General features: G+C 38.7%; 1 protein-coding gene across 2 annotated transcripts in view; it reads right to left on the minus strand.

The window, feature by feature from the left end:
* The window catches only part of LOC132404723 (gamma-aminobutyric acid receptor subunit alpha-2), a 176960-nt gene that overhangs the window by 134136 nt on the left and 23817 nt on the right, over window positions 1-19007 (minus strand). The window contains exon 1 of one of the 2 annotated variants that reach the window (XM_059989128.1): window positions 6377-6969. The exons of the other annotated variant lie outside the window; for it this stretch is intronic. The gene's annotated coding sequence lies outside the window, so the exon portion shown is untranslated. Of the gene's footprint in view, window positions 1-6376; window positions 6970-19007 lie in introns of those variants that run through there. 2 annotated transcript variants of the gene reach the window in all.

Consider the following 19007-nt stretch of genomic DNA (forward strand, 5'->3'; position numbering starts at 1 on the left):
TGACAAAAGCTGTTGTAGTTGGACCACTGCTTTCGTCACTTTCTCTAGGCAGCATGGTCTTACCTTGGTCCAATGCACTTTCCAACAAGAAACAGAGGATAGAACCAAAACCAGTTTGCCCTTTGGTGTGCAATAGTTCAGTTCATGGTGTACAGCATAGAGACAGTAGTGGCATCATCCAGTATCTTTCTTTATTCACATTTAGTTGCCTTTATCACATCGGATGCAAATAGTGACAGGATCCCCAATTGAGTTGTAACTGTCTCAATCACTCCTCTATAATGCTGGCCCTCCTGTTTTTACCACATACAAGCTCAATGTGGTTTGTTGGTTGATGTAGCTCACTGTTACAAACATCAACCCCACAGGAGTTCACTTTTCTCCAGTATAAGTTCTTAGTTGGATGTTTACAGACTTCAGTCCTGTATCATTGAAATGCCATTCAAACTCATTTTGTGGAATGATTGAAATAGCAGAACCAATATCCATTTCCATCTTAATTAATATGCCAAATACTTATGGTGTAAGCCATATTGCTTTGTCTATTGCTAGTCTTACAATTACACGGTCCTGTCATTCTCATCATATTCAGATTTTTCATCAACAGCATGCAGATGTGCTCTTTTTGAAACTGCAACTTGACTTTTTTTTTTATCTTTTTCTCCTCTCTGCAGTCCATTTATTTTTGTCTGCTTGACACACTCTTTTATCTGTCCTACTTTGTTGCATTTTCCACAAGTTTCACCTTTACATCCGCATTGGTCTGGTTTATGTGAGCCCTGCCACAACGATACTAGAATTTGTTTGTCCAGGCTGATTTCTGTTTAGACGTTATGTTCACGCTCATTTTCATTCCTGACTGCAACAATGTCTGCTGTTTCTGTTGATACAGCAATTTCAACTGCTCTTTTAAATGTATATTATGCTTCTGCTAGAAGTTGTTTTAAAATGTTTTATTGTAAGATTCCACAAACTAAGCAATCTCAGTACATCATTAAGCCCATCATGAAAATGACATGATCAGGCAATCTCCTCAATTCCACTACATACGCTGAAATTAACTTCCTTTTGATTCCACTTATGAAATCTACAGCATTCTGCAATCAACAAATGCTTGGGTTATAGATGTTCCTGCATTACTCTTACAACATCAACAAAGTTCATTTTGGCTGGTTTGAGTGGAGCAGTCACACTTCTAAGCAAACTGAATGCCTTTAAACCTAATGCACTCAGCAAAATTGGTATGTTTCTCATTGCCCATTTAATTTACTTCAAAATATTGTTCAATTAGCTCAGTATACACAAGCCAATTATCCATTGAGCAACTGAATATTTCAATCTTTCTGATGTAGCTAGCCATTTTTGCTTTTATGATTATCACCCAGTACCCACTGTTTATGAACTCATGAATTCTTCCATCTTCTGCCTTATTTTTTTTTAAACTCAATAGTCTCTGCTTGTGCTGTGCTGCATTTTTTTTTACTCCAACGTCTTGCTACATGGTCGGTAACCATCTCAGGTTCATTTTTAAAATACCTTAACTGCACTGTTATGTTTTGTAACTTCAAAACATTTAGCTAATTCAAGGGAAAACAAGAGATCTGAGAGATGCAAGTCATAGTTTGGTCTTTAAGTGAGGGGTACACCTATCACATGGTAGTGTCATGACATATGCAATTCACTTATTTTTACAGATAACCCCAAATAAATTATTCAAGGAAAAATGCTTAATCAACATATTTACAATATTACTCAAATACTATTGAAATATTAAATACACAGCACAATGTCCATCTCCAGCAAACTAACCTTGAGATTTAATGGCATTACCTGAATTCCCATGAGCCATCTGCTGATCAGAAGATGAACATAAACACAATAACTACAAGAGCAGCTCAGAAGGTAGACCTCTTATGCAGTGTCATTCTATTCCTGATACCCCGAAGACCTCCACCATCTGGAAGTGAAAGTCAGGTGGATGGTGGAATACTCTCCATTTATCTGAATGAGTGAAGCTCTAAGAACATGCAAGAATATGAGCACCATCCAAGAAAAAATTGCCCACTTGACTGGCATCCCATCAGCCACCCTAAACTTTCATTCCTCCACCATCAATGCATCCAGGTTTCGGTATATATTATCTCAGTCCAGGTTCCTTCAATGGCATCCCTCAAGCCCACAACCACCAAGGACAAGGGCCTCGGGTATGTGACAAAACCATCATCTGCACATTCCCCTCCAAATCATTCACCATCCTCTACTGGAAAATATTGTCATTTCTTTGCCATCAGTTAGTCAAAACCCAGGAACTCTTTACTCAAGAGTACTGTCCTGCTCTGCTGGGTGAGAAGCTGACAGTGATGCAGGTGGATGCTTCCCTGGTGTCATGGATTATTGATTACCTGATTGGCAGACCACAGTACGTGCGCTTGCAACACTGTGTGTCAGAGTGGTCAGCAGCACTGGGGCTCCACAGGGGACTGTCCTGTCTCCCTTTCTCTTCACCATCCACACCTCGGACTTCAACTACAACACAGAGTCTTGCCATCTTCAGAAGTTTTCTGATGACTCTGCATAGTTGGATGCATCAGCAAGGGAGATGAGGCCGAGTACAGGGCTACGGTGGGAAACTTTGTCACACGGTGTGAGCAGAATCATCTGCAGCTTAATATGAAAAAGACTAAGGAGCTGGTGGTGGACCTGAGGAGGGCTAAGGCACCGGTGACCCCGGTTTCCATCTAAGGGGTCAGTGTGGACATGGTGGAAGATTACAAATACCTGGGGATACGAATTGACAATAAACTGAACTGGTCAAAGAACACTGAGGCTGTCTACAAGAAGAGTCAAAGCCGTCTCTACTTCCTGAGGAGACTGAGGTCCCTTAACATCTGCCGGACGATGCTGAGGATGTTCTATGAGTCTGTGGTGGCCAGTGTATCATGTTTGCTGTTGTGTGCTGGGGCAGCAGGTTGAGGGTAGCAGACACCAACAGAATCAACAAATTCATTCATAAGGCCAGTGATGTTGTAGGGGTGGAACTGGACTCTCTGACAGTGGTGTCTGAAAAGAGGATGCTGTCCAAGTTGCATGCCATCTTGGACAATGTCTCCTATCCACTCCATAATGTACTGGTTAGGCACAGGAGTACATTCAGCCAGAGACTCATTCCACCAAGATGCAACACTGAGCATCATAGGAAGTCATTCCTGCCTGTGGCTATCAAATTTTACAACTCCTCCCTCGGAGTGTCAGACACCCTGAGCCAACAGGCTGGTCCTGGACTTATTTCCACTTGGCATGATTAACTTATTATTTAATTATTTATGGTTTTTATATTGCTATATTTCTACACTATTCTTGGTTGGTGCAACTGTAACAAAACCCAATTTCCCTCAGGATCAATAAAGTATGTCTGTCTGTGAGAAGTCCGCAGTTCAAGATAGATTACCACCACCATCTTTAGGATATTTTGGAATAAGCAACTAATGCTAGCCATGATACTATTACCCAGAGCAAAAGAAAAAGGAATTATAACATACAGCTAATTATGTAAGTTAACATGACTTCAATGATTACATATTAACTGCCTCTGTTTACAAAATATCCCACATGCAGAAACTGCCTAATCAACCAGTCAACTAACCTTTGAAATATACATGGGCATTTGTCCATTTTTTTTCTTGTTTTACCTCAAAATGTTGACCATTAAAACATGATTCCTCTCTGCACTGTTTCTTCCAAAGTGCACTAGTCTTTATCTGCAATAAGTTGCCTAGGCGATACTTCTGCCCAACGCAGCATCTATGCTTTCCTGAAGTCTGCTTTATTAGATTATTTTGTCATATCTACTAGAGATCGAAGAAATTCCTTCTTTGCATGAAGCTTACAGATTAAACTGTATGCATGGCAATTATAAATACAATATTAGTATTAGTTTATTATTGCCACGTTTACTTAGAATCAGTGAAAAGCTTTTGTTTTTGTGCCACATAACATTACAGCAAGGTAGTAAAAAAGAGCATTCTGTAGAACATAGTGCTGTGGTTACAGAGAAAGTAGAGTGAAGGAAGACAAGTCCAAGGACCATGACTAAGTAGATTGGATGCTCTCATTAACCACAAGTGAAAATCCCAAAGACAGGAAGGTGGCTAACATTGTACCACTGTTTAAGAAGGGTAGCAAGGACAGGCCAGGGAACTCCAGGCCTTGTCAGCTTGAATTAGTACAGGAAATTCCGAGGAACAAGATCTACCAGCATTTGGATAGAAAGAGTCTGATTAGCACGGGTCAGCATGGCTTTGTCTATGAAAAAGTTTGTCTGGCTTGAAAGAAATCAAAATGGTAAATGAGGGTAGGACAGTGCATGTTGTCTGTTTAGACTCTACCAAGACCATCAACTATTCTGCATGGAAGGCTGGTCTGGAAGTATAGGTCCTATAGAATCTAGGCAGAACTAGTTAGGTGGATTCAAAATTGACTCAAGAGATAGACAGCCAAGATTGATGGTTGAAGGTTGTTTCTCAGAATGGAACCCAGTGACAAACAGTGTGCCACAGGGGGCTGTGTTATTCATTATTTATACATTTGATTGCTAATGAATAATAAATTTGTTATTATTTATAGATTTACATGGGAATGCACAAGGCTGATCTGCATGTTTCTGGATGACACTAAATTAAATCTTGTTGAAGAATGGTTATAGTGAAGATGACTAACATAGATTACAAGGGGATCTTGATCAGTTTGGGAATCAGACCGAGGAGTAGCAGGCGAGTTTCAATATGGATAAGTGTGTAATGATGCATTTTGGAAGGGCAAACTCAATATAAGACAGACTATAAATGTAGGGCACTCGGAACTGTAATGGAACTGAGAAACTTGCAAGTACAGGTTCACAGACTATTTAAAATAGTGTCACAGGTAGACAGGGTTGTGAAAAAAGCAAATGCACTAGAATAGCCAAAAATGGTAGATTTAAGAATACAAAAACCTGTCAACTCCACCAAGATATCAGTGCAAATTGATTGATTCACAATTCTAATAGCAGTGGGAAAGAAACTGTTTAGCGTGGACATCCAAGCTTTCAAGCTCCTGTAACTTCTCCCAGAATGGCCAAATTAGCAGGTATTCTTGACTACTCAACTTCCTGAAGCAACACACCAGGAAAATGAAGTGAATGGAAGGAAGAGGCAAGTCTGTGAGGATTGGGTTCCGTTTACCACTCTTTGCTAGTTCAGTTGGTTAAAAGCAGAGTAGCTGCCGTACCAAGCTAAGATACAACCTGTTAGAATATTCCCTTTACCACATCTATAAACGTCCAGGGCTACAGAGGAGATGTGAACAAGCCCAATCTTCCCAGCTGTCTAGTAAAGTGAATATGCTGATGTGCTTTCTTGATCACCACATCGGTGTGAAGGTACCAGGTGAGATTGCTGGTGATATGGATACCAAGGAACTTGAGGCTGTCAACCAACTATACAGCAGCTCTTGTTCATCCCTCCCGCTCCTTTAGATCAAAAACCAACTCTCATCAGCATGGATGAAATGGTATGACTAATTCTGACCAACCAAAGTCTGACAATCAGGAAGTCTAGAAGCCAGCTGTAGATGGGCACCTCCACAGCCCAGGTCTAGAAGTTTGCCAAATTTTGCACTATTGTTAACTTTGATATTGAATACCATTTACAAGTCCAGGTCATTTACACCCAATTAAAATAAAACACTGATCCTACTACCCAATAAAAATCACAATCTCTTTTTCAAGTTAGAGAATCACTTTTTCAACTCTATTCTCTGCCTCCCATCTTCCAACTAGTTTTGTTTCTGTATCATTACCACCTCTTCAATAATGGGTGCTTCTATTTTGTAATTAAATCTTTACTATAATTCTGTCTATTTTCTTCAGAGACTATTCCAATAAGCACATCCTCAGAAGAATCTGTCAGAGTTATGAAAGCCCTTTTTACCGGACATCTCTGAAAATGGGGCTCATTAGCCCCTCGCTAACACCCACCAGACTCAGCACTGAGAAAGTCACCTTTGTCAGATTCCATATGTCTAGGGTAGGTATCACTTGAGTCATGTCAAATCCGCAAGGTTGGGATGTCTTGCCTACCCAAACCCCAGTTTGTGTGAATGCTGTGTGCTTTCCTGCCCCCATGCAATCACCATCAGCAAGAAATAACAGAGCATACACTGTGTACAATTATAAAGCAAGCATATTTAGGAATGTTAACTTAACCAAACAGTTATCAAAGAAAGAAAAAAAGACCCCATTATAATTAAGCAGTCAAATGTTCACACAAGTTGGAGTTCATCTTGAAGTTGTCTTTAACTCATGCACTGGATCCTCTGTCTGCATGATAGCACACACTACCTTCCAAATGTCACTCAAAATCCATCTTGAACAAACAAGCTCTCCCATGGGAGTACTGGCCCTTCCTCCTTGATGTCATTCATCTGCACAAAGCACCCTGTGCAACAGGGATGGCATCCTCGCCCATCTTCCCTCCTGTCTTCTCCCAGCTCCCGCCAAAAAGACCTCGACCCACACCAGTGTCCGTCTCAAAACCTCTCTGCCTAGTGTTCTCTAGAAGCTTCTCCCAATTTCACCGTCCTGATTGGCTCACACCACATTTCGAAGTTCAGCAACAAAGCCCTTTATCTTAGCTCAAACAGGCTGAAAGCAGAACAAACTGCTAAAATGAAATTCCTACAACACAGCAGTAAAAATCTTATCCAGGGCATTACAGTTAGATGGAATCATTTAATCTTGATAATATATTAATCGTGGTGTTATATTAACAGTATAGGACTACTTCCCCATTTTTATTGCTGCTTTTTCAAAAGAACCTCTCCTGGTCATGTGCTCTTGGTGTCAAGAATGATGCTTTGTTGCTGTTGACTTTTTAAGTAAAAATAAACAGACCATTAACTTCGCCAATAGCAGTGGGTTAATATAAATTGACATTCTCCACCTAACAAAGCTTGAAAAGCATTCCATAAAAAAGTAATGACTTTCACCAGCACAATTAACAATGAAGTTACAAGAGTCGACAGCCGGATCCACCAAGGTGGGAAGATAAAGTTTTTCATAATCTCAAAATACTTCTGTCATAAAATAACCCTTCTTCAGAGGAAAGAATTAATCAGAATTGACTTTCTCTGTATCTGCTCCCCATGTGGAGCTCCTTTCCCACATACCCAGAGGAATGTCCAGTGGAGTTTGTTGGAATGAATAGCCCTGAATGGGGAAAAAAATATAATGAAGATGTGAAAAATAACTGACAAATGTCAAATTAAACATACAAATATCAGAATGAAAATATTTGCAACAGCAAAAAAAAGGTATTTCATTGTAAATGAGTTTATTTGTCAATGCACATCTTTGAGCCTTCATTCTAGGATCTTATGAAAATGGCGGGACCTAAACAAATCACAGAAACATCATAAGTAGTAAATCCTGCTTGCATTTACATCATGCTCTTGTGAAACCCATTCATTCCAACAGCATAGGTTTCATGGCGCTGCAATGTTCAAATGGAAAATGCTCACAGTACACTTTTAAGAAAACCACTCATCACAAGTCCAGCAAGTCACTTGACTCATGTGCTTGGCAATAAAAAACATTTCCTGTTCACACATGTAGGAATTGTATTCCAGGCATCTGTTACTAGTTTGCCTCTAACACTTAATGATCTGAAGCCAATGCAAGTCAAATTTGAAACTTACCTGACAGGGATCCCAGTCGAGGACTCTGTTTGAGAAGACAAGATTACCCAAAGATGATCCCAGGTAATGAGGTGCAAGTATTCCCAGACTGTCCTATGTGCAGATTTGTACAGGGAATTACATCATTCCGTATGACCCACACATGGATATTGCATTGGGAAGCAAGAGTAATTCAAATTTGTCATAGGCATACAAAGGATATAAATGCCATGAAAATTAGCTTTTTACAGCAGGAGCAGAGTACAGTACAAAACATGTAGAATGCATGGTGATAATTACTGAAATTGTATAGAAGAGAATTTCACTCAATAAATACATGATCAATTTTCAATCAGATAATGATACACAAGTGTGCAATTTAATTTCTAGGCAACGCTATTCCAATTTACAATACTGTGAACTGATTTTGCAATTGCATCTGAAGATTTCAGAGGTTCAGCACTTCAGTATCTGCTGTTCTTTACTTGAGGTAACTCCATTCATCTACTTGAAAAACTGCAGATTTTGAAACATTAAACTTTAAAAATCTTAATTTCATGGTATACTTACTCCCTTCAAAATTATATAGTTTTACAGTACCACAATAAATTATCAGCATTTTTGTGTCCAAAGGAAACTCCATCTTCAAAAAACTTTGTTCAGTCCACCTACAAGTTAATTTTTAAAGATTCAAAACTTTGCTGTAAAGTGCATCTCAGTCCTAAGCATATAACTCATTGGTTTTTTTTGCGGGGTTACTGAAGCTTTGTATTCAGGAACAATTCATGTGTTTTTACTTCAGCCTGCACAAATATCCAGGGAACACAAAAGGAATTGCTGCTAATAGTGGGTTTTCCAAAATGTACTCATACACCTCAAAGCCCACCTCCCGCCAGTAAGACATTGTTCTCAATTTGAAGTGTTTCTGTGGACTCTCAACAAAAGTATGGCCTTATAGATAATACTTTCCCCAGTGTATCAAGGTTCCACTCCAAGATTCTACAAGTGCTTTCCTTCCTCATCTTCCATGACAGCAAAACTCTTCAGTAACTGGACTAATGGGACTTGTCTAGAAATCACAGCAGTAAGGTTAAATGTTAGCTGCTGAAGTTACCTTGTGATAAATCTATACAACAGGATGAACTGATAAAGAAAGGCCGCTCTAAAAGCTCAGGGAACTCAACAAATTTGCATTATAAACATTATAATGCAAGAATAAGGCCCTTATGGCATTTCTTTTCCATAGCAGAGAGATCAAAATCTCAAAATAATCCAATATTGAGCTTTCCAATATTGCTATGCTACTCTATTTTAGTGTAACATAGAAACATAAAAAACCTACAGCACAATACAGGCCCTTCGGCCCAAAGTTGTGCCGAACATGTCCCTACCTTAGAAATTACTAGGCTTACCCATAACCCTGTATTTTTCTAAGCTCCATGTACCTATCCAAAAGTCTCTTAAAAAGACCCTATTGTATCCGTCTCCACCACCATTGCCAGCAGCCCATTCCACACACTCACCACTCTTGAGTAAAAAACTTAACCCTGACATCTCCTCTGTACCTACTCCCCAGCACCTTAAACCTGTGTCCTCTTATGGCAACCATTTCAGCCCTGGGGAAAAAGCCCCTGACTATCCACACGATCAATGCCTCTCATCATCTTATACACCTCTATCAGGTCACCCCTCCTCCTCCATCGCTGCAAGGAGAAAAGGTTGTTCAATCAACCTATTCTCATAAGGCATGCTCCCCAATCCAGGCAACATCCTTGTAAATCTCCTCTGCACCCCTTCTACGGCTTCCACATCCTTCCTGTAGTGAGGCGACCAGAACTGAGCACCAAAGTGGGGTCTGACCAGGGTCCAGGTAAATTGTGAATCAGAGAGGAACTTTTCAACTTGTTTCAGGACCTGTTCAGTATTCTAAGCACTTTCTGCATTTGTTTTAGACTTCCATTATCTACAGTATTTTGTACAGTTGTTAGATCCAACTACCAGCCTGACAGCAGCTGCTTCCTATCACTTACTCTTGTTCTGACATGGCCATACCAAACCCAAATCAGTCACCAAACCCAACTTCCATCCCTGTCCTTAATCCAAATTCCACTGGGAGCTGTGATCCAATTCCAGAATCTAATGAAAACAACTTCCAGGACACCCTTCTAGAATTTGTAACTGTAAACAAACACGTTTTCTACATAATTTTGGTACACTGATTTAACAGCCACTGCCTGATCCTTCAAAATGCAATAGGAAATTGAGGTATTTGCAGCTGTCTACTTTGCCATGTTTGATGCACAGATGCTCATGCAATAGGTTAATCAAATCAATTCAGTGCAGATTAAAAACTACAGTATCAACCTTTGCATGATATGCCTGGCTTTTAGAGGAACAGTACTATTTTCTTCACAATAAGAGAGCTGACGCATTGCAAGATATTCAAAATAAGATCTTTATTTAACTGAATAAGTATTCCAATTTTCAATTTCCCTTTGTGACTCCTGGATATGTGGACACTGCTTCAGGATTTGTGACACTTTCTGGTGATTCACTGACTGACTGAGTAGTTATGATGACTGTCTATTGACCAAAAAAAAACACATGGGATTCAGAAGATCTCCTATCTGAAACTAGTTCAGTTTGGCACAGTTCAAGTACTTTCCTGCATTATATTCAAAAGAATTTAATTCACTACTTTTAAAAGGTGGAGCCTAAAATTCTGAAAGTATGTATTGTGGTCTAAAATTAACGGTAAAATTGCCAGCAGTTGTGTCCGAAGATTCTCTTCATGGGTCCTGTATTTCCTCATAATGCTAATCGTCTATCTAAACAAAGGGGAAAGGGGTTCTAAGAACCCTCTCGACATCTACCCACTAATATTGTCCAAGTAAGCTGAAGCAAAGTTAGAAAGAGCAATCTGAAAAATGCATACACAGAGCATTGTGTAATACAGTGCAGAAACTGTGCCTTCAACCCATGATGTCTGTGCCAATCATGGCGCCAATTTAAAGTGCACATCCGCCAGCACACTGTCTGCCTCCCTCAGTTCACTGTCTGCTTGAATGCCTTTTGCATGTTGCTATCGTATCTGCTTCCACCACCTCCCCTGGCAGCGTGTTCCAACACCTCCCACTCCCTGTATAAAAAAATTGGCAGATACATCTCCTTTAAACTTCCCCCTCTCCCCTTAAAGCTACTGTATGTCCTCTAATATTTGACATTTCCATACCAGGAGAAGATTATCTACCTTGTCATTTCCTTTCATAATGTTATCTACTAACAGACTGCCTCTCAGTCTCCGACTCTCCCAAGAAAGCAATTGAAGTTTGTCCAACCCCTCCTTATAGCTATGCACTTACTTCAGCGCCTACAAATTCTGTAAAATGCCATCTATTACAGTTGACACTAGTGTGGTGTTTTGTCAGCTTGAGCCTGGAGCAAGGCCATCTATTTCTCCATGCTGCACTGTAGCAAGCACAGAGAAACCATTCTGTCCAAACACATCTATGAGTAGTCACATGCCTTGTCAGAAAGCAAGTCCTTTAAGATTCTGCAACTGAGCCATTAATGAGTAGCAGTCCATAATTAGTTCAGTTGCCATCTTATTGTTAGCCAACTCCAGTGTTAACCTTCAATACCCATCCACACGCATCCACTTGTCATTTGCCCTTAATACTTTGCAAGCTATTTGAAATTTCTGTGTTCTGGTTATTAATTGATACAAGTGTTGGAGATGATAGCTTGTGAACATTCTTCTGCCACGCTGTTGGTTTCTCCATGCTCTGTAAAAAGAGCAGATGAGCTATTATTAGTGACAAAACATACTGATCATCTGAGAATTATATTTTCATTGCATGAACTATGAAGTACTGCAGCACAATTCATGTACACTGATGCAACAAATGGAACACAACACAGAATAATGATTAATGCATACATACCAGTAGTCTATGTTCATCTCAAACCTTCTGAAGATGCTCCCTATAATTCTTATTTCTCCTGCTCATGTGCTAGCAGAGACTTTTCAAAATAAGATCCACCTGTAATTGGTCAATTGGCTTTCTATTCACAGCAATCTTTGCTCTAAGATGAGCAGTGCTAAATAATATCATTAACTAATTTAACATTCAGCAATACATTTGTGTTTTATCTATCTTTAAGGCAACAATTATAATTTCATCTTTCATAAATTCATTCTCTCCGTTTAGGAAAGACTGTAATGTCTCAGCTAGAAATTCATTTTTAATGCCTGGATAATTTATTCACTCAGTTCATTCAAACAAACAGATATTAAAGGCAGGAAAAGACAAATCATTCCCTCAAGCTTCCCCATAAAGTCACAGTGCACAAATATTATGATGAGAAAACTACCAAAAAACAGTCATGTATTCTCCAGAGCAAGGTTAAAAGGCAGTTTTAAACAGACTAATTAGAGGGAAGAATGTTGGAATGCTTTTGTTTTGAAAATTTTATTCCTACCCACTCAAGCAAGCAAAAACTTGTTAAACATAGGACATTGCCAATGCTCATATTGACGAGTATTTCACCTACAATTTCCTGGCGGTCATCTTTGTTCTAGTCCAGCTCGCTACAGAAAATTTGCAGAGTCAGCTGTAACACAAAATGGCACATTGTTTCAGAGCTTTTCTCTGATCTGGGGAAAGTACCAGTTAATTTCCATTGTAGTTCTCCTTCATGTGACTTACAAGTACGTCACCATCCAGCCCAAGTGAAATAATTGTATCTTTTTTTTTGATTGTTAAGTCCTTTAATCATGTATTTTATTAAACCTCCCTTGCATCACAACAAATGAAATATTGTAAGTAATTCATTCTTACAGCCTTCCTTTGCAAAGCTTCAATGTGAAGGACCAAACTATCTATAACGTTGTCAGCCAAGGTAAGATAAGAATAATGATACTATTTTGAATAATACAGTTAACATGCAATAAAAAATGGCTGCCTTGGTTTTAAGGAATTCTTTTTTGAAATCTGAATGAATTGCAAATTGGAACTCCTGAGGCCCTTGTCCTTCTGCATCAACTTTAGCTCTAATCTGAGCAGTCCGCAAACATATTTTATATTGCTCAAAACGAAAAACATAAGATTTCATTTATCCATGATAACAGTTCACCATATTTCACTCACGGAAGCTAAACCTGCTCCAAGAAGTTAACTCACCACCAGTCCAAGAATCATCCACAATTTTCTTATTATACCCAGATGTTCCCCCAAACCATCTACAGCTAATAATTTATGAAAATATCTTCCCCTTCGCAGGTGACTAGCCTCCATACAGATCCAGTCATAAAATGCAGATGATGAAAACATAACCAATTCTGAAACAACTGCAGCAAATTTGCACCAATTCAACAAGATGGTGTGAAATTCCCAGAGACTTGTCCAAGACTTTCTGAATATCCAAACCAGGCAATGACTGCTAGCATATCCTCACCCTAGTATTTTTTTTCCCCAAAATAACCTATTAAGTTAGAATAAGAATAATTCTTACCAAAAAGTGGCATATGTTCCTTAGATTTTTATTTATTTTCTTCCATTACTTATTAGATTAACTTTATGAAATAAATCAAAACTGCTGGAAATACTCAGAAGGTTAGAAAGTATCTGTGGTAAGAGATACAGTGGATTCTGGCTCACTGGTACACATCAGGTCCCGTTTTAGCACAATCAAACAGCTACTCTAATTAACCTAAGTTTCATAGAAATAGTTAAAAGGTATATTAAAAAAATCTATCATTTAACTTGAGTAATGAATTATGTATTTAAATGAAATACAGAAGTAATTAGAACACCATCATTACTACTACAGTACAATAAAAGTGTGTATTAGTCCCTAATAGTTATGGACAGAGGGATTCTGTGTATGCTGGAGCATTCTTTTGACCGTAAATGAACAAAATCAGCAGATACCTAGTGTAGATAATGGACTGCCTTCATAACAGGCATCTTTCAAATCCCCATCTACATTGAAACATTCAAGATTAATGTCGATACCTTCAAATTCTTCATAGCTTCTAACCTGTTGAAGTATTGAAATTGCTTTTTTTTCACTCCTGGACTTTTCTGGCATCTCCAAGCCTGAAATCTCAAATGCACAGCGCAAACAGTTCTGAATTGTCTCACTACTTATTTCTCACCAGATGAGAATCACTGCATTTTGAACACAAGCACGCAAAGCTGATGCTATTTAAAAACTGTTTGCTCATCATTTGAACAATTGTCTGCAATTTAACTTACAAACACTCATTTCTTCAGATATTTGCAAATTAGACATTTTATCAGCCCTTTGTTATCAAACTTCCCTGAGGCACCCAACACAAACATTATTGTTATGTTTCTCTGCATGAATCCATTGCGTAAAAGGTCTAATATCTACTATTTGTGACAAGCTAGCGGTTCTGAAGCGAGCCCCCCTTGACAAAATTAAAACTGCCTGGGAGCAAGATTTACATTTTTCACTATCAGACGATGTATGGGATTCAGTTTTCAAGTTAGTTAACTCAACCTCTTTACATGCCTGCCACTGCCTGTTACAGTTCAAGGTCATACACAGGGTCCATATTTCGAAAACTAAATTATGTCGCATTTACCCAGATGTTAATCCCTGCTGCAACAAATACAAAAGGGGTGAGGCTTCCCTTATTCACATGTTCTGGACATGCCCTGGCTTGGAAAAATACTGGAAAGATGTTTTCCAAACTCAATTCCAAATACTTAATTACAATCTGGAATCTAACCCTTTGATTTCTCTTTTCAACACCTCCAGAGAGGGTGACACGCACCTAAGTCCGACCAAACGTCTCATACTGTCTTTTGCCTCTCTTTTGGTCAGGCACGCAGTCTTGCTCAGGTGGAGGGATGCTGCCCCACCCACCCACACTCAGTGGCTCAGGGACATCATGTCCAGTCTACACCTTGAGAAGATCCATTATCCAACTCTCAATTCGGACATAAGGTTCCAAAAGGTGTTGGGACCCTTTCTTGAATATTTTCAGAATTCCCAGCCAAACTAAAGGTTCATCCCTTCTTCCTTTCCTCTGAACATAACTCCCTGACAGTCAGCATTCTTCGGTAAAATTCTACAAACTCAGACGTGCAAACATACAACAGTTTATGTGTTAGGAAAATACACCTTCTCTATACCAATGCAGCTCTGTGGGGATAAAGGTTCTGTTTAACCCTTTTTGCTAATGTAATGATGGCTTGGAAATGGGAATTGGGAGGGGTAGATCGGGGCAGGGAGGCAACCAAAGCATGATTGTACTATGGGTGCAACTCTTTCATAGATGTGAATTGTACATTTGTTATGTACTGCACAAACCTCCTTTGTACTATGCTTTCTTGATTTAAAAAAAAACTGTTTGCTGTAACTACAGTGTCGTGTCTTAACAGCCATGCACCTGACACTCGTTAGAAACTGTTCAGCAACAGTCTTCTACCTTAATTAACAGTGTCGCAAATAAACGAAGGAAACCCCAACTACTTTCTCGATTTTAGTTTTTGTTCTTTAAGAGTTGTCCTAAATACTGTAGGTGTCTGCCTCGATTAACTGATGGCCCAATTAAACAGAATTCACTGCATATGGTTAATATTCCAATTCAAAGACTGAGATCCCCCAATAATTTTTGTTTTATTTTAGATATCCAGCATTGACAGTTTTTATTTATTTTCAGACTAGCTATTGGTTATGAATCAACTCTGTTTTTAGTTTTGCAGCATCAGCTGAGATGATTTGTTTCTAACTCCTCAAAATGCAATATACATCAACTGATTCTTCAAGCTAAAATGGTTCACTGTGCAGTTTGCCATATCAGCAACTAGGACATTTTATGTTAGCCTTCACTCTACAGTTAAGTCAGTTAATTAAACATAATATCTAGGTTGACATTTGCTTCATTCTTTTCAGCAACCTTACTGAATAATTTGTTGGCAACACACACAAAATGCTGGAGGAACACAGCAGGCCAGGCAACATCTTAGGAAAAAATTACTGTTGACGCTTTGGGCTGAGATCCTTCAGCAGGCCTGGAGAAAAAAAAATGCCTGCTGAATTCCTCCAGCATTTTGTGTGTGTTGCTAAAATTTATTTAGTAGAATGCCTAGCCCCTATATCTCTTCAAATTCATTCAGTGGCTTTGGAGTAAACATCACATCACCTTGCAAGACTGAAGGGAAACAGGGTAACATTAAAAATTAAAGAAAGTATCTGGAAAAGAAAATGTTATTACAGATCCCGAACAGATCTAAAAGAATAAAGGGGAACAGTTCTAACCCATAAGCTGACATAAAATTTGGCAATTATGCTAGTAAAATGTAGGGTCTTGAAAAATGGTAATGAGGATAGAGAGTGAGAAAATATACCAGCAAATAGGCCAAATGACTATTTTGCATCTGTTTTAAAATACTAGGTGACCCAGGAAGCAAACAATGAATCAAGGACAGGGATTCTCCAAAAGAAATGCAAGCCAAACAGTAGTAATGAAGGAAACAAACAGAGTTTAAGGATGAGAAACTCCCAGAACAGTATGATTTCCATTCCAAGATTTCAAAAAGAGTAGGCAATGCCCCAATAGCTTCTGAAGTTACATCCACTTGGAAACTATTTCTTTAGTTTGGAAAATAAAATACTTCCTGGAATTAAAAAAAAGAGTAGGGAAAGAGAGGAGCTTGTCATCCACTTTTGGGATGTTATAGAAACATTATCAAGAGAATAAACAAGCTTCAGTTGATTAAGGACCGCCAACATGGTATGCTGAATGATTTGAAGATGTAAATTAAGTAGGGAATGGAAAAATGTCTATAGTTGTTACTTAGACGATCAAGATGTCACAAACAGGTAAATAAAATAATTAAAAAAGCTTCTGAAATATTGGCCACTGTAAATGACATAAAGTTACTTTAAAATATGTACATTTGACCACCACACGCTATGAAGCAAGATATTGGTCAGGAGAGTAAATGCGTGAATTTACCAATTGGATACATAGGTTCCAGGGATAGTGGAGAGAATTTGCACAAATTGAGTTGTATTTACTATAATTTAGACAGAATTAGGATAATAAGGGATAAACATTAACATTGATGGAGAGAAACTATTTCTGTTAGAAAATATTTCTATGCACAAGATGATGTATTTTATTAGTTTTAAATTTCAAAATTATGAAGTTTTGTTTGTCAGGAATATAGGGCAAAACAATGTAAAACAACACAGATTAGCCAGCCATGATATCACGGAGAACAGCAAACTCAAAGAATAGATGTCCCACTCCTGGTGTCTCTCTAAAATTAAAAGACACAGTCTTAAATAAGTAGATGTCCCTGGGGGAGGGGGAGGGCTGTATATACACAATATTTTTAAGGGATTCAGAATTATTGCTGAGGCTATTAACTGAAATATACCTGACCTCCATGCTTTACAAATAGATGCATACAGTACAAAAACACAAATGCTAATGGTAAACCTTTATAAATTTAAAATTCAAGATTGTTTAATGTTCAAAGTAAAAAGTATTATCAGAGTACATAATGTCACTACATACAACTCAGATTTATTTTCATGCGGGCATATTCAGCAAATCTATAGAATAGTAACTATAAATAGGACCAATGAAAGAGCAAGAGCAGAGAAGACAACAAACTGTTGAATTGCATCTATAGATAAATAGCAATAAATAACAAGATAAAGAGTCTATAAAGTGAAATCATTGTTTGTGGGAACATCTCAATATCTCAATAGATGAGTGTAATTATCCTCTTTTATTCAAGAGCCTGATGATGGAGGGGTTGTAACTATTCTTGAACCTGATGGTGCGAGTTCTGAAGCACTTGTACCTTCTGTATGATGGCAGTAGCGAGAAAAGAGCATAGCCTGGGTGGTGAGGATCTTCAATGATGGATGCTTCTTTTCTGTGATAGTGTTTCATGTACAGTGCCTATAAAAAGTGTTCAGTCCCTTTAGAAGTGTTCATGTTTTATTGTTTTACAACACTGAATCACAGTGGATTTAATTTGGCTTTTCTTTACACTAATCAAGAGAAAAAGACTCTTTCATGTCAAAGTGAAAACAGATCTCTACAAAGTGATTGAAAATAATTACAAATATAAAATATAAAATAATTGACTACCTAAGTAATCACCCCCTCAAGTCAGAATTTAGTATACACACCTTTGGCAGCAATTACAGTTTTAAGTCTGTATCAGCTTTGCATGTCTGGACACTGCAATCTACCCCGATTCTTCTTTACAAAACTGCTCAAGCTCTGTCAAATGGCATTGGGATCATGAGTGAACAGCCCTTTTCAAGTCCAACCACAAATTCTCAATTGGATTCAGGTCTGGACTCTGACTTGGCCAATTCAGGACATTAACTTTGTTGTTTTTAAAGGCATACCTGTGTCACTTTGGCTTTATGCTTAGGGTTATTGTCTTGCTGGAAAACAAATTTTCTCCCAAGTCGCAGTCCTCTTGTACACTACATCAGGTTTTCCTCCAGGATTTTCCTGTATTTTGCTGCATTCATTTTACCCTCTACCTTCACAAGCCTTCCAGGACCTGCTGCAGTGAAGCATCCCCACAGCATGAAGCAGCCATCACCATGCTTCAAGTTAGGGATGGTGTGTTTTTGATGACGTGCAGTGTTTGGCTTATGCCAAACATAGTATTTAGTCTGATAGCCAAATAGCTCAATTTCAGTATCATCAGACCATTGAACCTTCTTCTAGCTGACTTCAGAGTCTCCCATATGCCTTCTGGCAAACTCTAACCAAGATTTCAAGTGAGTTTTTGTTTCCCCAACAGTGGCTTTCTCTTTGCAGCTCTATGGGAGAGTGGCAACGGGTGAACACCCAGACAACAGTTGCTGTATACACAGTCTCTCCAATCTCAGCCACTGAAGCTTGCAACTCCTCCAGAATTGTCACATGTCTCTTGGTGGCCTCCCTCACTAGTCCCCTTCTTGCACGGTCACTCAGTTTTTGAGGACAGCCTGCTCCCAGCAGATTTACAGCTGTGCCATATTCTTTCCATTTCTTGATGACTAACTTAACTGTACTCCAAGGGATATTCAGCAACTAGGAAATGCTCTTGTGTCCATCTCCTGACTTGTGCTTTTCAATTACTTTTTCGCGGAGTTGCCTGGAGCGTGCTTTTCTCTTCACAGTGTAGTTTATTCCCAGGATAATGACTCACCAGCAGTTGGACCTTCTAGATACAGGTGTATTTTTACTACAATCAATCATGTCACCTTTGCTGTACACAGGTATCCAAAAAAGATTT

The sequence above is a fragment of the Hypanus sabinus genome, chromosome 14 (assembly GCF_030144855.1).
Source record: "Hypanus sabinus isolate sHypSab1 chromosome 14, sHypSab1.hap1, whole genome shotgun sequence".
Taxonomy (NCBI): Eukaryota; Metazoa; Chordata; class Chondrichthyes; order Myliobatiformes; family Dasyatidae; genus Hypanus; species Hypanus sabinus.